The 23,518-nt window shown below is 38.1% G+C and overlaps 1 pseudogene; it reads left to right on the top strand.

Annotated features, from left to right (window-relative positions):
* The first annotated feature begins 14,542 nt into the window (after window positions 1-14,542).
* Window positions 14,543-15,617, top strand: LOC116904390 (annotated as a pseudogene).
* The last annotated feature ends 7,901 nt before the right edge of the window (window positions 15,618-23,518 follow it).

Below are 23,518 nucleotides of genomic sequence, written 5' to 3'. Positions count from 1 at the left end.
TATGGCATCTCACCTATTTCTCCCACTCCTGATCCTAAAACCCACCATTCCTCTCCCCATCCTCTCTCCTACCCAGTTCCATCTCTCCATGAAGCCCTATTTTCCCCCTTCTAAGTGAGAGATCCAGTCATCCTTACTTGACCCTTCCTTCTTGTTTAGCTTCTCTGTCTGTGGAGTGTAGAGTGGGTATCTCATATAAACTAATATCCACTTATAAGTGAGCATATACCATGAATGGAATGTCCTTTTTGGTTTGGGTTACCTCACCAGGATGAAATTCTCAAGTTAGATCTATTTGTCTGAAAAACTTCATGGATTTATTTTAATTACTGAATAATATTCCATTTTGTAGATGTACGACATTTTTCATCCATTCTTCAGTTGAGGTACATCTAGGTTGTTTCTTGTTTTGTCTCTTACAAAATAAAACTCATATGAACATAGTTGAGCAAATGTATCTATGGTATAGTTTGGCACCTTATGGGTATATGCCCAGGAGAAGAATAGCTGGATCTTGAAGTAGAACTATTCCTAAATTTCCGAGAAAATTTATTTGCAAAATGGTTATACAAGTTTGCACTACCACTAGCAATGGAGGAAGGAGTGTTCCCCTGGCTCCACATCCCCGCCAACATGTGCTGTCATTTGCGTTTTGTTCTTCTCCATTCTGATGTATGTAAGATGAACTCTCTCAGGGGTTTTCATTTTCATTCTCCTGATGACTAAGGACTTTGGCTATATCTTTAAGTGGTTCTCAGCCATTCCGGATTCTTCTGTTTTCCTCTATGCCCCATTTTTAATTAGGTTGTTGGTGTCTAACTTCTTGACTTCTTTATAAATTTTGGATATTAGCCCTCTGTAGAGTTGGTGAAGATCTTTTACTAATCAGTTGACTGCTCTTTTTTCCTAATGATCGTTTCCTTTGTCTTACACAAAATTTTCAGTTTTGTGAGGTTCCATGTATCAATTGTTGTAAGAACCTGAGTCACTCGTGCTCTGTTCAGGAAGTTGTCTCCCATACCAATGAGTTTAAACTTTTCCCTACTTTTTAGCATTTAAACATGATACTGGTTGATCCTCCTTCCCAAAGTTTTCTAGATCCATATTACCTCAGAACCAAATTCAAGCGCACAGATTAATTAAATTAATTAATTAATTAAATTCATGAGCACAGATTAATGAACCCTCACAATATCCTACCTTCTTTTTCTGAAATCTGCACCTCCACATCATCCTGTAACCATCCACGTTGCTCTTTATTTTATTTGACACTCCTGGTGTGGTGAAGGCCCATTGTTCTAGCCCAGGTTTAATTTCAAGTACTTGAAAAGAATTCTAGAGAAGAATGAAATGGAGTTGCAGAGGTTTTCCGCATGTTCCAGTTTACCCACAAGCACCACCAGGGTAACTTTCTCAAACTGAAACCCATATGCCACCATTGTCCACAGAACAGTTGAGCCCACTGGGGAGTCACCCAAGGCATATTTGACAAGAGTCTACAGCAGGAGCTAATGGCTCTCAGGATGTCTGGTACCAAAGGAATTTCTGCCTTCCCATTTCAAAGAGATGGGAACCATCTATGGATCAGCTGTCAGTGTATGAAGACCCATGGGAATAAATTCTCTAGAGTTCCCCAGTGACAACCCTTTTAATACACCCACAGTGAAGTTCCTCAGATCTGATACCACTGTAATGTAGATAGAGTAACATCTGACAGGAGGTTACCAGAAAGAAATGGTCTGCCCCATATGACACCTGAACCAACATGCTCTCTATTTAGAGCCTTGTTGGAGAACCCAACATCAATAGTTCTTTGAACAAATGTACTGCAGTGCTACTGAGCTCTGAAAAATAACAGCTTTAAAACTCTTCACAGGAAAACCTCACAATGTTGATCTCACTGAAAGGTCCTCGCCCAAAGTTGTCCATCCTCTTTATGTACAGTTTTTTTTTTCCTTAGATGGTCTTTTTTTCCTTGATGTCTGTGTAGAACTGTGTATCTTGTCTTGTTGTGCTAATTTGATTCATACTTTTAAAAAACAAAATTTGAGTCCAATTGAGCCCTTATATTGCATATTAAACAAATATATTTTGATTGTTTCATTTTAGTAGACTTAAAAATAAAAGACTTACCATAGGTATTTGATTATACTCTGATTGACCGACCTGTGGTCATAACTTTCTAGTTTTATGCCTTCTTTTTATGCTGGAAGGTCAGTACTGATTTCCTGTAGGAGTCAATTGTTGGATTTCTTTTCCTGTTGATATATACAATCCCTTAGTTTTATCATCTATATCAGCAATTTTAAATAAGATTGATTCTCTTTAACTTTCCTCCCACGAATTAATGTCTATCAAACTTCTTTCTTTAATCCTCACTCCATTTCTTCCAATTGCCCATTCAGTATATTAATTTCAATATTTAATATTTATCAAAACTAAATGTATCCAAGGTAAAATTTCTGATATTCACTACAAGATCCAATCTTTTTTTCCCAATAAAAGCATAATTTTAAAATTTCTTCTCTCATACATTATATCTCCCACAATTTCCCATCCCTTCATTCTTCTCAGGTTATCTGCTACACCCCTCTCACCCAAATCATCTGCTCATCCATTTCGCTTCAGAAAAGAATAGGCCACACAGGGATCTCAACTGCATACTGCACAACAAATTACAACAAGACTAGGCACAAATCCTTGTATCAAGGCTGGAAAAGGCAACTCATTAGGAGGAGAAGAGTCCAAAAAACAAGCAAAAAGTCAGAGACAAGCCCTATTTCCTCTGATGCCCTTAAACAGAGGAATGAATACAGAAAAAGTGGTACATCTACACAATGGAATTATACTCAGCTATCAAAAACAATGACTTTATGAAATTCATAGGCAAATGGTTGGAACTGGAAAATACCATCCTGAGTGAGGTAACCCAATCGCAGAAAAATACACATTGCATGCACTCATTGATAATTGGCTATTAACCCAAATGCTCAAATTACCCTAGATGCACAGAATATGTCAAACCCAAGACGGATGATCAAAATGCAAATGCTTCACTCCTTCTTTAAAAGGGGAACAAGAATACCCTTGGCAGGGAATAAGGAGGCAAAGATTAAAACAGAGGCAGAAGGAATACCCATTCAGAGCCTGCCCCACATGTGGCCCATACATATACAGCTACCCAATTAGACAAGATGGATGAAGCAAAGACGTGCAGGCCGACAGGAACCGAATGTAGATCTCTCCTGAGAGACAAAGCCAGAATACAGCAAATACAGAGGTGAATGCCAGCAGCAAACCACTGAACTGAGGACGGGACCCCCGTTGAAGGAATCAGAGAAAGGACTGGAAGAGCTTGAAGGGGCTCGAGACCCCATATGAACAACAATGCTAACCAACCAGAGCTTCCAGGGACTAAGCTACTACCCAAAGACTATACATGAACTGACTCTGGGCTCCAACCTCATAGGTAGCAATGAATAGCCTAGTAAGAGCACCAGTGGAAGGGGAAGCCCTTGGTCCTGCTAAGACTGAACCCCAAGTGAACGTAATTGTTGGGGGGAGGGCAGTAATGGGGGGAGGATGGGGAGGGGAACACCCATATAATAGGGGAGGGGGGTGGGGTTAGGGGATGTTGGCCCGAAACCGCAAAGGAATAACAATCGAAATGTAAATAAGAAATACTCAAGTTAATAAAGAAAAAAAATGGCAAAAAAGAGTCATTGCATCACTTCCTTTCTGTTGTTTTGCTTCTCATCATTTTTCTTGTTTAGACCCACATTATTTGAGTTTGGCCTAGTTCCTTGGCCATCTGTTTCAGGGTTTTGTTCTTTGTCACTCAAACAGTATCATATATGGATTCTGCCTCATGATGGGGCCCTTAAGTCAAATCAGCTATTGGTTGGTTACTCCCACAAGCTTTGTGGCACCATTGCCCTCACATATTTTGCAGGCAGCACACCATTGTAGATCAACAGGTTTGTGTTTGGCTTGGAACTTATGTTTCTCTTTTGGTAGCATGTAGATTACCTTCCTGTACTAAAGACACTAGACGTAATTTTAAAAGCTGTGTGTGGGTGCTTTGTTTCCATTCATGTATTTCTCATGTGTATGTGGTAACCACAGAGGAGGTAGGGGTCAGATTTCCTGTGACTGGAGTTGCAAAGGTTATCACCTAACACATGACTGCTTATAACCCACCCATTTTCTGTGAAGACCAGCTAGCTCTGTGAACCAGAGTCGTTCTCATGGCTTCCGTTACTGTAGTTATCTGCTTCTGCTTTGGTGGGAAGTCGCAGAGATTATTCTCAGGCCGACAATTTTGAACTACTCTTTCCTTAAACTACTGTGTGTGTTAACACTATACTAATCATACCTCAAAAAATAAATAATAAGGTTTACCAGATTTAGTCTCATTGCTAAGTGTGAAATACATCTTGATTGTACCTTCCTTCCTTCCTTCTTTCATTATTTATTCTTTGATCATTTTTTACAGTCCAGACTTAATCAGACCCCAAGGCCAACCTCCAACTGATCCACATCACACACCCCATCTTCAAGAGAATGTCCCAAACCTCTCCATCACACCAGACCTCCCCATTCCCTGGGGTCCTAAGTCTCTTGAGGGTTAGAAGCCATAGAATGAAAGCTTGTGTACCTCTCGTTCTTCCTTCCTTCCTTCCTTCTTCCTTCTTCCTTCCTTCCTTCCCTTTCTTCCTTCCTTCCTTCCTTCCTTCCTTCCTTCCTCCCTCCTTCCTACTTTCCTCCTCCTCCCTCCCCCTCCTCCTCCTTCTCCCCCACCCCTTTCTCTCCTCTAAGTGTATATCTCCTGTGCATTCTTGTGTTATGTATGTTCATATGTGTGGAATGAATAGACAATATGTGCAGGCATGTATGGAAACATGAAGTTAAGTCATTTCTTTTGTGGATGGCTTTCCACATTATATATTGTGGCAGTTTCTCCTTTTTGAACCCAGAGTGCCCCTCCACAGCCTACCTTTCCGAGGGCTTCATATCACTGCCTCTGCTTGGATTACACCTGGCCTGTCTTAGGTTCTAGAGATCTAAATTGGTTCTCAATTTATGCACCAAGTCCTTTAACTCTAGTCATCTTCTCTGTCTCTTAAATGATTCTTTTATTTTCTAAAAAAAAAAAAAAAAAAAAACTTTGTATTGATTCTTTGTGAATTTCACATTATGCTTCCCAATCCCACACCTTTCCCCTTTACTTTGTATCTATCCTCAACCTTTGCAACCTTCTCCAAAATAAAATAAAATAGAAAAAAACTAAATGTGGATATTTTAGTGTTGTAGCATGCTGCACAATACACTTATTCCTTTTACAGTGTACCTTTTCTTCCACACATCTTTACTTGCAAGTGTTCAATGCAATGGGTCATTGTTCAGCTTCAAGGCCTCTGGCTTCTGCTATGCCACCTATACTGAATCCTCATGGGGACTCCACTCAGATATCTTTTTGCTATGATGTGTCCTAGAGAGACTTTTTCTCTATAGAACCATTGCCTTCCTGTGCTCTAGCAGACCATATATCAGGTAAAATCTGGGGTAGGTCAACTCAAAGCCTTAGATTTGGGCCTGGGAGGTAGCTGCATTGATCATCTGTCAGTTTAACGATGCCTGCACTACCAAGGCAAGCTCTCCAGCACTGTTTCACTAGCTCACTCAATGTAGCAGCCAGCAAGGGGCAAAGTCGACTTTCCTGTTTTCATGTGCCCAGGTTGGCTCACTGGCTCCTTTGTCACTAGGGCCAGCTCTACTATGCTGCCCAGTCACAGAGTGAGATCCACTTCCCCCAGAGCTGTGCCAGTGAGGGGCCTGGACACTCTCCTGACCTTCAGGCCAGCAACCAGCCTGCCACAGGCAGAGAGGGGTGAATTGAAAGGGGTATCTTCCTAGCTCACATCACACCACAGCACATTAACATAGTTTCCTCAAGATGCCTTCTGTTGCCTTCTAATCTTTACATTGTGGGAGAGTCAAAATGAGTAGAACCTGTGAAAGCATGTGTTAAATCTTACTAAACTTTCAGTCAACATTCTTACTTCCCTTTTTAAAGTTTCTCCAGTTTCCTTCAATTTAGGACAAAACTCAAGAACTTTATGACACATACCTGATGCTATGCGATGAGATCTCTCACTTATTCTATGTTGTTCATGCTAATTCAGACTTGTATCTGTGGTTGTCAGACAAGATATACTTCTGTTATTGCTCCTGATTTTCAAGTATAGGGGAAGGTAGTTCTGGGATATCTTTTTTAAAAATTAACTCCATTATATTCAAATATTTCATAATTGCTTTTTCCATGAAATTCTTGCACTATAAACCTACACGATATTACATCCTAGCTTCTCTCCCAAGCAGCTGTCATCCTCTGGTTATCTTTATGAGCATGGTAATTGATCACTAATTTGACTTATTGTGTACAGAAAGAGTACTTTCTACATGACAATAAATCTTTGAAACATGATACATTTTGCTTCATACCACAGTGTGTGGTCAATTTTTGTAAGTGTTCTTTCATGCTTGAGGTGAATTCTCTGTTCTTGATTGTAATGTGCAGTTATCCACTAGATCAAATTGGTTAATTGCATGATTAAGGTCCTTTGTATTCTTAGTGATTTTCTCTGCCCAATTTACCAATTACCAAGAGAAGCATATTAAAATTCTCATTCTCTATCACTTGGTTTGTCCTTCTTCCCTGCATATCTGCAAATTCTTCTGATATTTTTAGTTGTTAGTCTTTACAGTCTTTTCTTTACTGAAATTTTATCAGTGCATAGAGGCCATTATTGTATAGGTTCCATGGGTCAGAAGTCCAGCATTGACCTACTTGGGTTTTCTATTAATAATCTTTTAACATTGCAATCAATGTTGTGTCTCTTTTCTGTAATTAAACTTCCTAGTGTACAGTCATTCAGCTGTTCACTAAAGCAAATTGAGGATGCTGTGAACCTATACGATTTGCATTACCTTTAGTATTTTTGTCTGTTTTTTAAATACAAAGGAATACTTTAAGAAACTTAGCTAAATACTCTCTAATAAAGACTTATTTTCTTCTTATATACTATAAAATAGACATATTGCCTTTGAGTGATAGTCAACTATATTGTATATATTACAATTGTTCTATAATTAATGAAAATCAATAGTGAAAATTGTAATGATGTTCACTCTTTAAAAATTTTAAAGTATTCCACATTTTAATAATATAAGTAATATATGATATCTTGCAAACAAGACTCTACATTAATATTCTAATAATAGCAATTTCCAACTTCAAATAATCCATGAGGTTGTTGAAATCAGGGTAAATTTCACATGTACATATATGCACATTAATATCTTGAAACAAGAAAATTCTTAAAGTCCATAAAAAAGAGCAGAACAAGGGAATGATTTGGGGGAAGGATTGAGGGATGTGGAGGGGATATGGGCTCTAAAAGATGAACAGAGTCAACTAACATGGACTCTTGGGGCCTCCCAGGGACTGAACCCCTAGCCAAACAACCTTCAAGGCCTGGACATACCCCTCCATAGATATGTAGCAGTTGCAGCTTGATTTTCATGAGGGTCCCCCAACATCTGGAGTAGAGGCTCTCGCTGACTTTGTTGCCTGCTGGTCCCATAACAGGGCTGTTTTGTCTGGCCTCAGTGGGAGAGAATGTACCTAGTCCTGATGTGATTTGACATGCCAGGGTAGTTATATTGTCCAGGGGTACCTCCTCTCCATTCTCAGAGGATAGGGACGGTGATGAATGGAGGGGCTGGGTGAAGGGGGTCTGGGCGGGCAGGGGTTGCTAAGATCATGATGTAGAATGAATGAACAAATCGGGATGGGAAGCATTTTCAAACAATATAAAGAAACATTGGAGAAAAAAGTGAAACAACTCACAAAATATACTTGGAAATAAAAAGTTAAATTCAAAGGAATCACAAGGGCCTTATAATATACTTGAAAGAAAACTTGGTACTGGATGAACTTGGAGAGAACATTGAAAGCATTAAAATATATGAAAATAGTTAATTAATTGACTTAAATCCTACTTCTCTCTGAATTTTCTTTCAGTAAGCATAGTTAATAACATTAGGAGCTTTTTTTTTAACTACCAGGAAAATCACATTTATTTGTTTGTATGTTTGTTTATTGGATATATTATGTATTTACGTTTCAAAAGTTATCCTTTTTCCCCCTCTCCCATACCCCCTCGCACTTCCCCCCTGCTTCTATGAAGATGCTCCCACTCCCACCCACCCACTCGAACCTCAACACCAAGGCAATCCTCTAGACCAGGAAAGGAGCCTTCACAGGATCAAGGGCTTTTCCTCCCATTGGTGCCTAACAATGCTATCCTCTGCTACATATGGAGCTGGAGCCCTGGGTCCCTCTGTGATTACTCTTTGGTTGTTGGTTTCATCCCGAAAGCTCTGGTTGGGGGGAGGTCTGGTTGGTTGATATTGTTGTTCTTCCTATGGGGTTGCAAACAACTTCAGTCCTTTCTGTAATTCCTCCATTGGGAAGGACTAAACAACCAATCAAAGTGTACACATGGGGAACCCATGGCTCCAGCTGCATAAGTAGCAGTGGATGTCATTGTCTAGTATCAATAGGAGGAGAAACCCTTAGTTCTTTGAAGGCTCTTTTTCCCAGTGTAGGGGAATGCCTAGGTGTTGAGGTGGGAGTGGGTTGGTGGGAGGGGGAGCATCCTCCTAGAAGCAGGGGCACGGGGCACGGGAGGGTAAATACATAAATTACCCAATAACAAAAAGAAACATTAGTGCTACAGTTACCTGTGTCCCGAGTACATAATTAAAATGCATTTCAAAAGAACTTACAGAACTACAGGAAACAATTTGTATTCATTTTAGTTTTAATTTTATTAGTACATGTTGTCTAATAATCAATTTCGGGTGGGCAAATAATTACTTTGCCTTTGCTTGCAGTACTGGTCCTGCTTTGATTCACACCATTTTATATTTCTGTTTGATGGCTTGACCTATCCTATCTTAGTAACACCATTTTTCAGCCTTTCTTCTTTTCTATTTTAAATATTGAATGCTATAATTTTCCTGCTACATCTTTTTCTCACATCCTTGATATGCAGCATGTTATGATCTTTGTCTTCACCTCTGTACTTATTTCTCAAGATTGCTTCTTGTGGTCTCTGATACAATTAATTACAGGTGAGAATAACAACATGCAAATACTCTTTGTATTCAGAGTGATGTGTTTCTCATTACTTTTTGTCTAATTTCACTTTTGCCTACAAGTGTACAGTTTTGTATTAATTATCAGTTAGTAGTATCATAACTTTTAAACTCTTGCTTTATGGTCAAATATACTATCCATTTATTTTTTTTAAAATCATTTTATTAGTTTGCATTTCAATTGGTGTCTCCCTTCTGGGTTTCCCCTCTGCAACACCTCCCCCATCCCATGCCCTGTACCCCTTCCCTCTATGAGGGTGCTTCTCCACCCACTCACCTACACCCGCCTCCCTACTCTAGCATCCCCTTATACTGGGGCATCAAGCCTCCACAGGACAAGGCCTTCCCTTCCCCTTGATGGCAGATAAGGCAATCATCTGCTACATATGTAATTAAAGGCATGGAACCTCCGTGTATACTCTTTGGTAGTTTATCCCTGGGAGCTCTGAGTGTTCTGGTTAGTTGATGATTTTCTTTCTAGTGGGTTGCAATCCTCTTTGGCTCCTTCAGTCCTTTAGAAACAACCCACATGGTCCTCAACAGAAGAATAGAAACAAAAAATGTGCCACATTTGCATAATAGAGTGCTGCCCATTTCTTTTTTCTTTTTTTTTTCCCCCCCTGAGCTGGGGACCGAACCCAGGGCCTTGCGCTCGCTAAACAAGCGCTCTATCGCTGAGCTAAATCCCCAACCCCCGCCCATTTCTTAATAATTTGTATATATCGTAAATTTCAAAAATTGTTAGACATATTTTACCTAACTTTGTAGAGTACTTAATTAATGTGTATTAATTTTATCAAAATTAGTAGTTGTATTTTAAACCATATATACTTCTTCTTATTGTTTTTGATACATTTCTGAAATCTAGCATTAAATTACTTTGATTTTTTCGAAATGTAAATAAGAAAAACTCAAGTTAATAAAAAATATATAATTACTTTGATTTTTTAAAATCCTTAAATTTTATCAACTTTTCTTTTTTAAACTTTTAAATTGCAAAGTTGTTTTGACATTTAAAATCACTTCAATTTCCTTTCAATCTACCCTCTCTATGATGTAATGTCCCTCTTACTACGAAGCATGGCTTCCCCCTGACATGAATACCATATACTGTATATTTGTTGTCTACCCCGACTTTATTTTATTACTTGCAAGTTATCAGTTCTCCACAGTTTTACTTCCATTTCACATAGCTCTTGGTCTCTGTCTCTCTGTCTCTCTGTATCTATCTATCTATCTATCTATCTATCTATCTATCTATCTATCTATCTATCTTTGTATCTTAACCAATAAAACCTCACCAGTTAACATTATGAGTTATTTTATCCAACTTTTATTTAGAGGTAATAACCAACTGAGCTTTTCTGTTTATAGTAATAGTCTTTTCCTTGTCAGTGTGAGTTATTCTTGATTAATACCATATTGGGGGAAAAAACCCAACCATAATGATACTCATTAGCATCCTTTTAAGGAAACAATGTCGTCTCTACTTGCAGTGCTGTTTATGTAGTTGCCTAAGAATTTCATCTCCAAACTCTCCACATGATCATATCTCAGGAAAGTAATAAAAACTTGTATCTGAGTCCAGGCCATAGCTGCACTGTATTATTAAATTTAATTTGGGACTATATATGGTTTTTAGAAAATCTTAATAAAATAGAAAACATCTCTTTTGTTTGGCAAATGGCAATGACAAAGGGATTATTAATTCTTCCTGCTCTCCTCATCTCTGATATGAAATCTGAAAAGAAAATTCTTATGTTGTGATTTCAGAGCAGCTGTTTTTGTGCAAAGCAAGCATTGCTTAATTCCTAGGATCGGGAGGGCTAATATCAGAGATTTACCCTCAACATTTTAATAACTGCAGCTGTGCTTACTCATGGGCAGAAAAAAAAGGCAGAAAAGCAGAAATCTCTAGCATATGTGTGATCATCAAAAATACCATTCCTTAGGGCGCCCACAGTCCAGTAACCTTCCACTCATAGTCTGCAAATAAACCACAGAATTAGCAAGATGTCTAACTCTCAAGGTGGAGAAGCTATGTTCAGAAAGAGCTAAAGAACTGAGTTTAGGTCTACATTATTTTGATATACAAATTAAGTCAGATATTTATAACTGTAATATACAGCTGTCTTTTCACTAATGTCATCATAATGTATTTACTGTATATTTAAAAGCTAATGTCAGCTACTTCTGTCCTAAGTAGAGTAATAGAGAAAATGATTTTAAAATCTAACTATTTAAAACTTAAAAAACAACAAATTTCATGTATCTTTTCATATTCATTCTGTTCAACATCCTAAGTTCACAGAAAAAATTTCAGCACTACTATAAAGGAAACAATCTCGTTCCTACTTGCAGTGCTGATTATGTAGTTACCTAAGAATTTCATAATAATACAATTATGTTTTCTATTGTCTAAACCTGGCTTCATTGGGACACACAAATTTTTGCCAATAATATTCCTAAAACTAATGTGATATAAAATAATATTTTTAAAAAAATCATATATTTCACTCCACTTCTGTTATATCTCCGTGTAGGTAATGGCTCTTTCCTCACTCTTCTTAAATAGCTTGTCTTCTCTTAAAGTAAGCCACCTAATCAAGAAAGCAGGAATAATTAAGCAACAGATGTTCCCAGAATGCAGGAAGACTGACAGCTTTTCCTTAATCAAAACTGAAGAAAAAAAAAACTGTGAAATAGATTTAACAACATCAGCCTAAGACAGAATACATCATGAAGTTGCATGAACACTGACAGGTATCAAACATTATCAGGACTCAATAAATTTCTATGGCGGAAAAATTTTCAAGCTAATACTGTTCACCTTTATTAGTGCCTGAAATTCATATATTACTGGATAGCAACTAGATCTTAAAGTTTCTGTTACCTTTTAAATTCTTACCCCCAGCATAGTTTGTGTAATCCAAGTTCTTTTTCTCTAGCTGTAACTTGCAGGAAAGAATATGTTTAAGAAAGAGACACAGAACAGAGTTATCATCATCAAATTATAGAATTCAGCTCAGTAATTTCTAAATGTCGTTTCAAATGTCTCCTACCAGTGACAGTTCACGTATTCCTCTTGCATTTACATTTCAGTGGGTTGTTTTCTGACCATTAATGTTCCTGTATGAAAGACACACACACAGCCTTTATAATTTAATATGCCTTAAGCAGCACAAAAAGCTGGGCAACTGCCTACTCGCCATGCTGCTAGAATCTACCTCCCACCAGTAACTCCAAGTTACTACTGACTAATTTTTATGTTCCATCTTGGCTGCTCTTAATTCCAATTAGTTACCTCTGTAGGTCACATTTTTTGGCCCAGAGCCTGGGTGCTCTCCTTGTTTCTCTACCATATGGCAGCTCTTTTCTCTATCCTACACACTCTTAGCCTTCCATGGCAGCTTCTGTCTCCCCTTCCTCTTCTTCCTCTTCCTCCTTCTCCTCCACTCCCTAATGGTCCCAAGCCCAGGAAACCTAAATCCCACATATCTCTCTTTTCCCCAGCTATTGACTATTGACATCTTTATTTACCAATCAGAATTAACTGGGGGCAGGCTCCCAGAAGTGCAGACTCCAGATCTTGAGGCCCTGCACTAATATTACAATAACATCAAAAGACAAAACCTCAACATTCTTATCTTCATTCATCTATTTGCTTCAGTGGGTTATGGTTCAGATATCATGCCTTGTGCAAGGTTATTATATTGAACATTGAATAGTTGGTGAATATCGTCATTGTCTTAGAATAAGGACAATGCAATGGATAAGGAGGTAAGGTGTTTGCAGAACCTGATTTTAAGTACACAGAAACCATGTAAGAATTCAGATGGATGTAAGTGTCTATAATCACAGCTTTTCCACAGAGAGATGGGTGGTAGGGTCACTGAAGCCAATATCCCAGTGATCCATAGTCTATAGACATGGCAGAAAACAAAAAGCAACACAGGAGTTTGTCCTATGACCTCAACACCTGGGCCATGCTATAAACACCAAGCAGTGTATGCTCCCACATTTAACCATACACACACACACACACACACACACACACACACACACACAGACACTCATGCATGCACGTGCGCACATGATAAAAAGCAAGCATGTTATTCTTATAATGAAATAACTGTTATATTTACATTGCGGGAGAAATAAGAAAATTTAATACATTATCTCATGAATGTTGGGTCATGAAGAAAGGGGAACCTCTGTTTTCTATTATTGTAGTAAATATAATGGCTAAAAGAAACTTGAGGAAGAAATAGTTTATGTGGCTTATACTTCCACATCACATTCTATTACTTAAGCAAATAATGGCAGAAACTCAAGCAGGAACCTCAAGGCAGGAACTGCAACAGAAGCTATGGAGGAAAGTTCTTCCTGCCTTGCTCACCATGACTGGCTCAGTTTGCTTCTTACGTAACCCTGCCCACTGGCATTACACAGATTGGACTAGGCTCTTCACATTAACTAATCAAGTCAATTCCCCACAGATTTGCCTTGCCACCAGACTAATGGAGGCAAATTCTCAACAGACTTTCTCTCTTGCCAGATAACACTGACTTGTCTCAAACTAAGAATTGAGCAACACAGAGAAATAATATGACAACTAAAGTTTGAACAATGGATACAATGTCACAAGAAAAAGAAGGGAGGAATTAAGGAGAAGAAATAATTTAAGAAGTGACACATATGGCTAAAGAATTCACTGTGCATATTGAAACAGGAGAATGAGCCAATCTCCACCACATAGGGTCTTTTTGTTCCCCTCTGCCCTTTCAAGCTTTCCTTCTATCCCATTTCCATGCCTTTGTGATTCTGCCACCCCATTCAACCAATTTCACATCAGGTACCCAGAGATGCCACCCTAGACCAGGACTCAGATCAGAGCATGTTCCAATCCTCATAAGATAAACTTATTCTCAGGGTAGATGAGAATTTACGCAGAGAGTCACACTAGACAACATGCAGAAAGTGAGTGGATATCAGAGCATACATTACTAAATGGCATGTTTTTATCAGTTTTTCTCCTCAAAGCCCAGGTATCTATGTTGAAGAGAAGGTAGAAAGGTTTCAAAAGTCAGAAATAATAGATAATGCCAAGGAAATAGTGTCCTCCAAACAGGAAAGTACTGATAACCATATAAACTCACAGAGACTGCGACAGAATGCAAAGGACCAGAACAGATTCACGTCACACAAAAGCTCAGCTTTAAGAAGGGAATTAGGGCCCCTTCTACTTGGTCACGTTGAGCTGCTGGCATCAGGCCTCCACAGCTGCCCACCACCTGAAGCTCCCAGCCTTCCCACTATGGATCCCCGCAAAGTGAGCGAGCTTCTGACCTTCCTGAAGATGTGTAGGCAGGACCCGAGTGTCCTGCACACTGAGGAAATGCACTTCCTGAGGGAGTGGGTGGAGAGCGTGGTGGAGATGGGAGGGTAAAGTACCACCTGCTACTCATAAAGCTAAGACAGAAGAAAATACTAAAGAAAAAAGAAATAAGGTGACAGAGGAAAACAAAGACAGAGGAGCCATCAAGTGAGGAGAGCGATCTAGAAGTTGACAAGGAAGTTGTAACTGAACCAGACACAGATCACCCTCAGGAAATGGGAGATAAAAATGGAGAGATAACCGAGGAGATGATGAATGAAGCAAATGAAAAGAAGGGGGCTGCCATCGACACTCTAAATGACGGTGAGCTCCAGAAAGCCATTGACTTGTTCACAGATGCCATCAAGCTAAACCCTCGCTTGGCCACTCGGTGCGCCAAGAGAGCCAGTGTCTTCGTCAAATTACAGAAGCCAAATGCTGCCATCCGAGACTCTGACAGAGCTATTAAAATAAACCCTGATTCAGTTCAGTCATACAAATGGCGAGGGAAAGCAGTCTCCTAGGTCACTGGCTAGAAAGCAGCTCACGGTCTTGCCCTTATCTGTAAACTGGATTATGACGAAGATGCCTGTGCAATGCTGAAAGAAGTCCAGCCTCAGGCGCAAAATGTTGCTGATCATCGGAGAAAGGATGAGCAAAAACATGAAGAGCGAGAGATAAAAGAATGGATAGAAAGGGTGAAGAAGGCTCGAGAAGAGCATGAAAGAGCCCAAAGTGAAGAAGCTAGAAAAAAATCTGGGTTTCAGTGTGGCTCTTTTCCAGGTGGATTTCCTGGAGGAACGCCTGGAATGGGAGGGGCCAAGCCAGGAATGGCAGGAATGCCTGGACTCAATGAAATCCTCCAGTGATCCAGAGGTTCTCGGAGGATCCAGAGGTCATGGTGGCTTTCCAGGATGTGGCCCAGAACCCATCAAATATGTCAAAATATCAGAACAACCCAAAGGTTATGAATCTCATCAGTAAATTGTCAGACAAGTTTGGAGGTCAATTATAATGTCAAAACCCTTACTGGAGTGAAGAACAGCTTAGCTCACTGACTGGATATTGCAATAATACAAACCAGGGCACCTCTGACCTCAAGCTGAGGGATAGGCTCTTCCAAGATAATCCCTACCCTCTGCATCAAAATGCTGAGGCATTTTACACTGGTTTGCCCTTAGGTGTTCATTAAGATACTGTTTTCCTACTAAAAAATTACAAACTTAAAACATTTTTCAACTTTAAACATATTTTTTTTAAAGATTTAGGGGATGTCAACTCCTACATTTTCTTTCCTAATCTTTTGAGTTTTTTCCTTTTTTGAATTACTGGGCAAGGAGGGTGAATGTGGATGATTTGCTACTTTCATGAATGAAATAAAGATTTGTTTGTGGGAAGCAAAGAAAAAAACATTTAGTTTGAAAAAAAGAGGGGAATTAGGTGGGAGTGGGAGCATCCTCATAGAAGCAGGAGAGGGAGAAAGTGTATAGGACAGGGGAAAGGGGATAACATTTGAAATGTAAATACATAAAATATCCAAGAAAAATAAAATTAAAAAGAGAAGGGGAATTAGACACAAAATTCCAATACAACCAAGAAACTACTTGTGATTGATAACTGCTTGGAAATGGAAAACTAATTTTCTTCAATGGAGTGACACTCGATATATCAACCAGACTTTAGAGCAGGTCCCTTGTGCAGGAGTAGTTAACCAATACAGAACAAAGACTGTGTTTTCATTGGGTATGTTTTGTGTGTTGTTTTGATATCTTTTGTTTTATTGCTTTGTGGGTTTTTTTATTCTTTTGTTTTTAATTTTTTTTACTTGGTTTTAACTTTAGTTCTTTGGTTGTTGGTTTGGTTTTGTCTAATTTTTCAGAGAGAAAGAGAGAGAAAGATGGGGGAGGGGAGAGGGGAGATGAGAGAGGGGAGAGGGAGAGAGGGAGGATGAAGTTGGTTGGCTAAAGAAGATCTATGAGGAGGTTGGGAAAGGAAAGGGTATAATCACATATATTGTATTGAAAATGAAATTAAAATTTTCAAAAAAAAATGGAGTATGAAGAGAGGATATCCGAGGAGAGCAATAATTACTTTTAAAAAGATAATAAGTTACTGTAATTAAAATTCTCTAAGTCATTGCTATTGCTGGTGATCCATCAGCCAAAAAGCATATCAACTTGTCCCTTCCTTGGAATTCCTCTTCTCTCAGTCACTTGGGGAGAGGTACCAGGGTAAGTTCTGTGTCTCATTTTGTGAAAAACTTTCATTAGTCTTATCCTCAACTGGCACTGAGGCCCTTTTCAGGCTGACCATTTTACTCAGGGTTGGAATTGTAGATAAATATGATTTCTCAGAAGAGCAGTAAAACGGACCATTAAAAACGTAGAACAAATTAGCTTTTTCAATGTAATTGACTGCACACAGAGGGACCATAAGGGATTTGGGACATGAAGCAAGCCCATTTCAATGTAAATGGAAAGGAACAAAAGTATTCAAAGAGGGTGTGCTAGGCAGTCAGGGGAGACCTGGGCAAAAACAAAAATAGACTTTTAATAACCTGGAAGACAAGGGGAAGCTTTTGAATACCAAGCTTGAAGCAATTTCTACAGTGTCTTCAGGTACAAACAAGTATCTACCAAACACAAATGAGCTGTGTTAGTGTAGCTCCAGGTACGTCTCACAGAGGAAGACGAATATCCTTCCCTTGGACTTCTATTGGAACAGCAGACAGGAAGTGTGAGATTGCATGGCTTTGGGGTTGGGGATTTAGCTCAGTGGTAGAGCGCTTGCCTAGCAACCGCAAGGCCCTGGGTTCAGTCCTCAGCTCTGGGAAAAAAAAAAAAAAAAAAAAAAAGAAAGAAAGAGATTGCATGGCTTTAAGCTTTTGTAGAGCACTGATTTTAAACACTCACACTTTGAGTGATATATGTTTGGTGACCATGTGCCTCTCTTTTCCATTTTTATCTCTCTGTCTCTGCCTGTTTTCCTTTGTCTCTCTCTGTCTCTCTGTCTCTGTCTCTGTCTCTGTCTCTCTCTCTCTCTCTCTCTCTCTCTCTCTCTCTCTCTCTCTGTATGTGCACGTGAGAACATGTATGTGTGCCTGTCTTTATATTTGACATAGCTTTGGGTGTGGATGAACAGAATTGTAAAGCCAACTATCTCAGTACTTCAGCATAACCAAAGGATGAGATTTAAAAGATGTTCACTGGAATTTTGATGGCTTGTCTCAGATTACACACACGGACATTCTGAGAAGTGTGGTCATTTTACTTGTCATTTCATTTTTATTTATTTTTATTAATGTAGAAGGGGTAACCAGAGCTTAAATTCACACTGAAATAATATCAATTTTTGCAAGTCATGACAAAACTTAGAACTAAAGGCTCGTTCTAACAGTAACACATTTAGTACTGAGAACAAGTACATGACAAGGTTCTAGCTGTGGCTGAGAATTTTTTTTTCCATGAAGAATTAAATGCAATAGATAAAAGATTTTCTTACAAGTGTTATCCTGAGTTCTCATCAACACATTAATTTTCTGGACTTCATCTTTCAAGAAAGAGTGGATCAAAATGACAATCTTATTTACCCAATCAAGTGAGCTACATCCTGAATACATCTAGGCTGTTCTGGGTCAGATTTGCTTTAATTTTCTGGTCTTCCCCAGACAGTGACTGGGAATATATTGCCAGAAAATCACATTGGAACTATGTATGTGTGCAATTTATATAGCATCAAGGGTTTGAATCATCAGATAATATCAAGTTTGTGGGAAATTATGTTAAAAGGGTATGTGAAAAATGAACAATATCATGTATTTGGGAATGAAAACTTCTGGAAACCAAGTATGTTTGTGGAAAGTGACTGCTCAATAAAAACTTTGGTGTCTGTAAAGGTTGTCACAGGTCAGGAGCCTAGTTACTATGTATCTTGAGCTATCTTTAACCCACTAAATAAACATTCTTTGCTCAATGCAGTATTCAACATAACATCCTAACAATAACAACAACAACAACAACAACAACAACAAGAAAACTTTTGGAATATATCCCACAAACAAAAAGAATAAGAATCATCAGATAACATCTGACGATAGCTAAGTTTCCTCTGCTATACTATAACCACAGCTTCATGATTCCATCAATGTATTTAAAGGTGCCTTGATTTATTGCTTTTTATTTATTTATTTATTTTTTGATCTGTTACTGCACAAATTTTTGAAGGTGATTTGGTATTGGCACAAAGAAGTTGGAGAAACCAAAAGCTAGATTTCGATCACAGTCATTCACAATTAGTTCCACAACAAACTATCTTGTATTCTCCTTAAGGTAATGATGTCGTATAATCTTTAATAAAAGCATCTTACTCAGAGATGATGGACTTTGAAAGTATCATTAATGCAGAGCATCTGAGAAGCTTGAAGATTGTATGTCCTTAAAAGTGTATATATGCGTCTAGCTCCACTTTCATATTAGTTATGAAAGGATACAACTAACCATGTTATTAGAAGTCCTAGGAAACAACAAAAGAAAATACAACTCGTGACTGACAGCTTGTGTCTTTGTGACAACCTCAGGTGACTGACCACAAGAAATCATATTATTCTTGTCTATGTGAGCATAGTTTTTTTCATATGCGTCCTCTCTTGATATGCCTATAACATCTCTTGATATAACTTGTATTCTCCAATGAAAATCACATACCAGCCCCCATGGATATTTAGATACCTAGTATAAGATTCATTGTGGCACGGGTCTTTGAGGCTTTAATTTTAAAAATAAAAAAAAAATTGTCTTTGAACTCTTTATGTTATTGTTCCTATTGTTTAGACTGACTTTATGAGCATTCCTCCGACACTCATTCCAAAAAATTCAAGTAAGGGAATATATGTATCTTATAAAATCTAATGTCATATCCTTAATATAAGTCAAGAATATGATATAAAAATAAAAACGTTGTTTTGTGTACAAGTGTTGTTTATTTTTGAACTGGAGGCAATATAGCAGCACAATATAAAGAATAAACTCATGCATTGGAAATAAAAAGTCAGCCTCTGATCTAAGACCTTTCTCTTTCTTATCCCTGAGATTAGATAAACATTTTGAACTTTGTCATTTTATGTCCCATTTCATAACTTTTTGGTATTAGTGCTACCTCCAACACAAAATACAAGAAGAAAACAATGAATTTTAATATGGGATTTCTTATTTCTACCATGAAATCAAACAGAATTTGAAATAAGGAATGCTGCTAAAGCATAGACTCAGTGAAGTCACTCAGGACAGTATTTAACTCATAAATTCCATAAGCATGTAAGTTTGATAAAAATAATACCAAGAAGCTAAAGGTAAATTTTAAGCCATCAAAGCGTGTTAGTAATGAGATTTTCTACCACAGAGACATGGAAAAATAAGTAAACAATTTCATACACAAACCTTCCATAAATGGGAAAAAATTAGTCTAGTGCAAATTTCTTTCTCTGGATAAAATTCATGCAGTTGTCTTTTAACCACCAGACAGTCATTAAAAAGTTCATGGAAGAAGGCTGAATTCACCTTCTTATATCATTTTAAGTGGTTTAAGTAGGAACAGGTGTCTGTGCCTTATCAAATCTAAATGACCCTTTACAAACACCTGCCTGCTGAAGTCCTCCATGATCCTGGAACACTGGTTTGCTACAAATATCGATTTGAAAACTTATATTTTATTCAGTATGCTTCAGATCATATAACTCTATAAATTCTCATCATATATGTGCAAGAAAAATAAAAAAGCTGAACTCCAGATCCTGCACCAATAATACTCTGTGTCATTGATCATTTACATGAAAACTAGCATGTTCTCATAAATAGGATGTGGTCAAATTTATTTAACTTTGATTCGGGTTTCTACATGGTCTTTGGCCATTCAATTCCCAAATAAAAGACAGCCTTTATATTTATAATAAGCCTTAATCACCATGACATCTGGAGGGATATCTACCCTCTATGCTATTATGTCTATTTCTCTGCCAATAACCTCACTTTTTTATTTGCTGTAGTTCATCTGGGCAGCTCTTAACTCCAACTGGCTAGCTCTCATGGACATATTTTTGTGACTCACCTATCCCATGGAGGCTTCCTCCTCTCTTCATCTTTTTCCCTCTTCTCATGGTATCCTGAGACCTCTAGCCCAGGAACCCAAGAAGTGTGCCTATTTCTCTTCTGCCCAGCTATTTATTGGCTGTAGGCATCACTTGGGTATGTCACTTGGGTATGTGAAGACTCTCTAAGCCCTGGGAGCATCCAGGCTTTGGGAGCCAGTATTTAGAATTACAATACAAGCAACAACAGAAGACAAACTAGAATAATGTAGCGTATCCATCCTCCCATGGAAGGTACATTAATGTTTCAAAACTGCTATAACTTTTATAGTGTTATTTCTTCTTGTGCACATGTATTTTTTAAATATCTAGAGGTAAAGTTACATATATAACTTGGGTTACAAGTTATATATGCAATGAATTTCATGGAAAGCTGCAATGTAATGTTCAAATTTTTCTATTATTGTTGTATTGCATTGTAATTTTTGATGTCTAACATGTACCTGTCATTCCTCGAAATAGGCAGTGTTCTCTATCTCTGTCTCTCTGTCTCTCTGTCTCTGTCTCTGTCTCTGTCTCTCTCTCTCTCTCTGTCTCTCTCCCCCTCAGTGTGTGTGTGTGTGTGTGTGTGTGTGTGTGTGTGTATGTGTGTGTGTGTGTAATTTTTGGATTTTAGTGATAATTAAGATACCCAGTTTCCAAACACACACACATATGGAGAACTGGATATTTAGTATCAGCATGAAGTTCTGAGAATTAGAGGGGTTAAAATTAAACCCATATTAGAGACAATGAAGCTCTGTCAAAAAGAAATCTTTGCTTAATTTTCCCATGTAGGTTAAATATTTTTCTCTAGATATTTTATTTGATTGTTTGTTTCTATCAGTAAGGAATTTAATTTTTTTCTTCATATCATCTGATTGGGGAAGCTTTTATTGAGGAAAATTTTTCTCCCCACTGATTTTGTTCATTCCCCTAGTTAAAATTAAAATTAATTGGCCATGTTTATGATGTTACTGTCTAAGATTAAAATTGGCAGTGTATTTGTAAGTCCATCTCTGGATTTTCTAGTCTATTACTTTGAGCTATTTCATCTATCCCTCTGCCAATAACCACAATATGTTAATTACTGTAGTTGTCTCTTATAAGAGAAATGTACTGTGGCTTCACAGTATATCCAGGAAATAGCTGTTTCATCTGCTAGCTCCACATACAATTCTTCAATTTCTCCTCTCACAAGATTCTTTTCCCCCTCCCTGTGCTTTCTTTCTCTGAATTATGATTTATGAAAAGCCTTCCAAGCAAAAACTATAGTAAACATAGCTTAATCATTTTAGTCCTGTACTATCTGAATTATAATAGCAATTTATGAATACATTCTTTCTCCAGCATGATTGTTTACTGTGGAATCTTGTTTGTAACCAGTGGATCCCCCATTACAACAGAGGCAGAATTCACTTGAATGGAATTATTCTGTTCCTACAGCATAATGTATGTTACATAATATGATTATGTTGATGTAATCAATATAATTAACACAATATAATGAATATATATGATGTTTAGAAAATCAGGAACATTGCTTTACATCAAAGATAATCATACAAATGCTATCCATTCAGCTTAGCGTTCTTTACTGCAAATAATAGGTAAGAAAACATGAACTAAGTATGCATGAAGATCTAAGTATGGTGCAGAAACACATATTCCCATTAGATCTGTCACACTTAAGGAAAACCCATCATTGTCAATATATAATCCCAGCCTAACCCCAACATCCTTTCTTCTTCTTGACACTCTATCCAGTACACAAGTCTGATTGAAGCCTCTTGATCCACTAAAGAGACACACCAGCACCCAGAAATACAGGGGTTAAACCAGAGGGCATGCTGGCTACCAAAACTCCAGCACCCAACTCAGGCAGAAAAACTCTGCTCAACCAGAGGCCACACCAACCATCAGAAATCAAACCCTTAACTCAGGAAGAAACCTCAACTTTCCAGAAGATAGAGATCCATCCAAGAAAGACAGACAGAAATCAGACCTAGAATTAATTTCAAACCCAAAATGTAGACCTGTATAAGAATATAGTCAACATCCAAGTGAGAAAGAGGAACATCTCCATTGGGTAACTGGTAAGCCATTCAGGGATCATCAACATTCCCTGGATATACCAAAAGATGCCCCAACATAAAAAGACCCCCAATGTTCATCCTTTCTTCTTGCAGTTGAAAGAACCCAGATATCCAGTATACAAGTCTGATTGAAGCCAAAACAAATCTTTTATGAAATTCCACTAAAGAGACACAATCACAGCACCAGAAATGCTAGAATTACCCCTAGGGCCTTAAAAATGAAACCAGAGGGATGATCATGCTGGCTACCAAAACTCCAGCACAAAGATTAAAACAACTCAGGCAGAAAAACTCTGCTCAACCAGAGGCCACACCAACCATCAGAAATCAAACCCATTAACTGAGAACGGACGGAAAAACACTTTTGACTCAACTACAGACCACTTCATCCCAGAAGACGAGAAAAGACTAAAGGATCCATCCAAGAAAGACAGACTTAGAAATCATCACCTAGACCTAGAATTACCCCAAACCCAGAAATGTAGACATCTGTATAAGAATATAGTCAACAACAGCCAGGACAATATGCCACCACAGGAGCTTAGCCAACAAACTACAGCAAGTCCTGAATATCGCTACACAGCTGAAGCACAAGAACATGACCTGAAAGTCACATTTATAAAGATGATAGAATGCTTAAAGTGGAAATGAATAAATTCCTTAAAGAAATCTAAGAAAGCAAAACAAAACAACAAAACA

This window comes from Rattus rattus, chromosome 6 (assembly GCF_011064425.1).
Source record: "Rattus rattus isolate New Zealand chromosome 6, Rrattus_CSIRO_v1, whole genome shotgun sequence".
NCBI lineage: Eukaryota > Metazoa > Chordata > Mammalia > Rodentia > Muridae > Rattus > Rattus rattus.
Note: the sequence above shows the minus strand (reverse complement) of the source record. Positions and strands in the feature narration are given on the sequence as shown.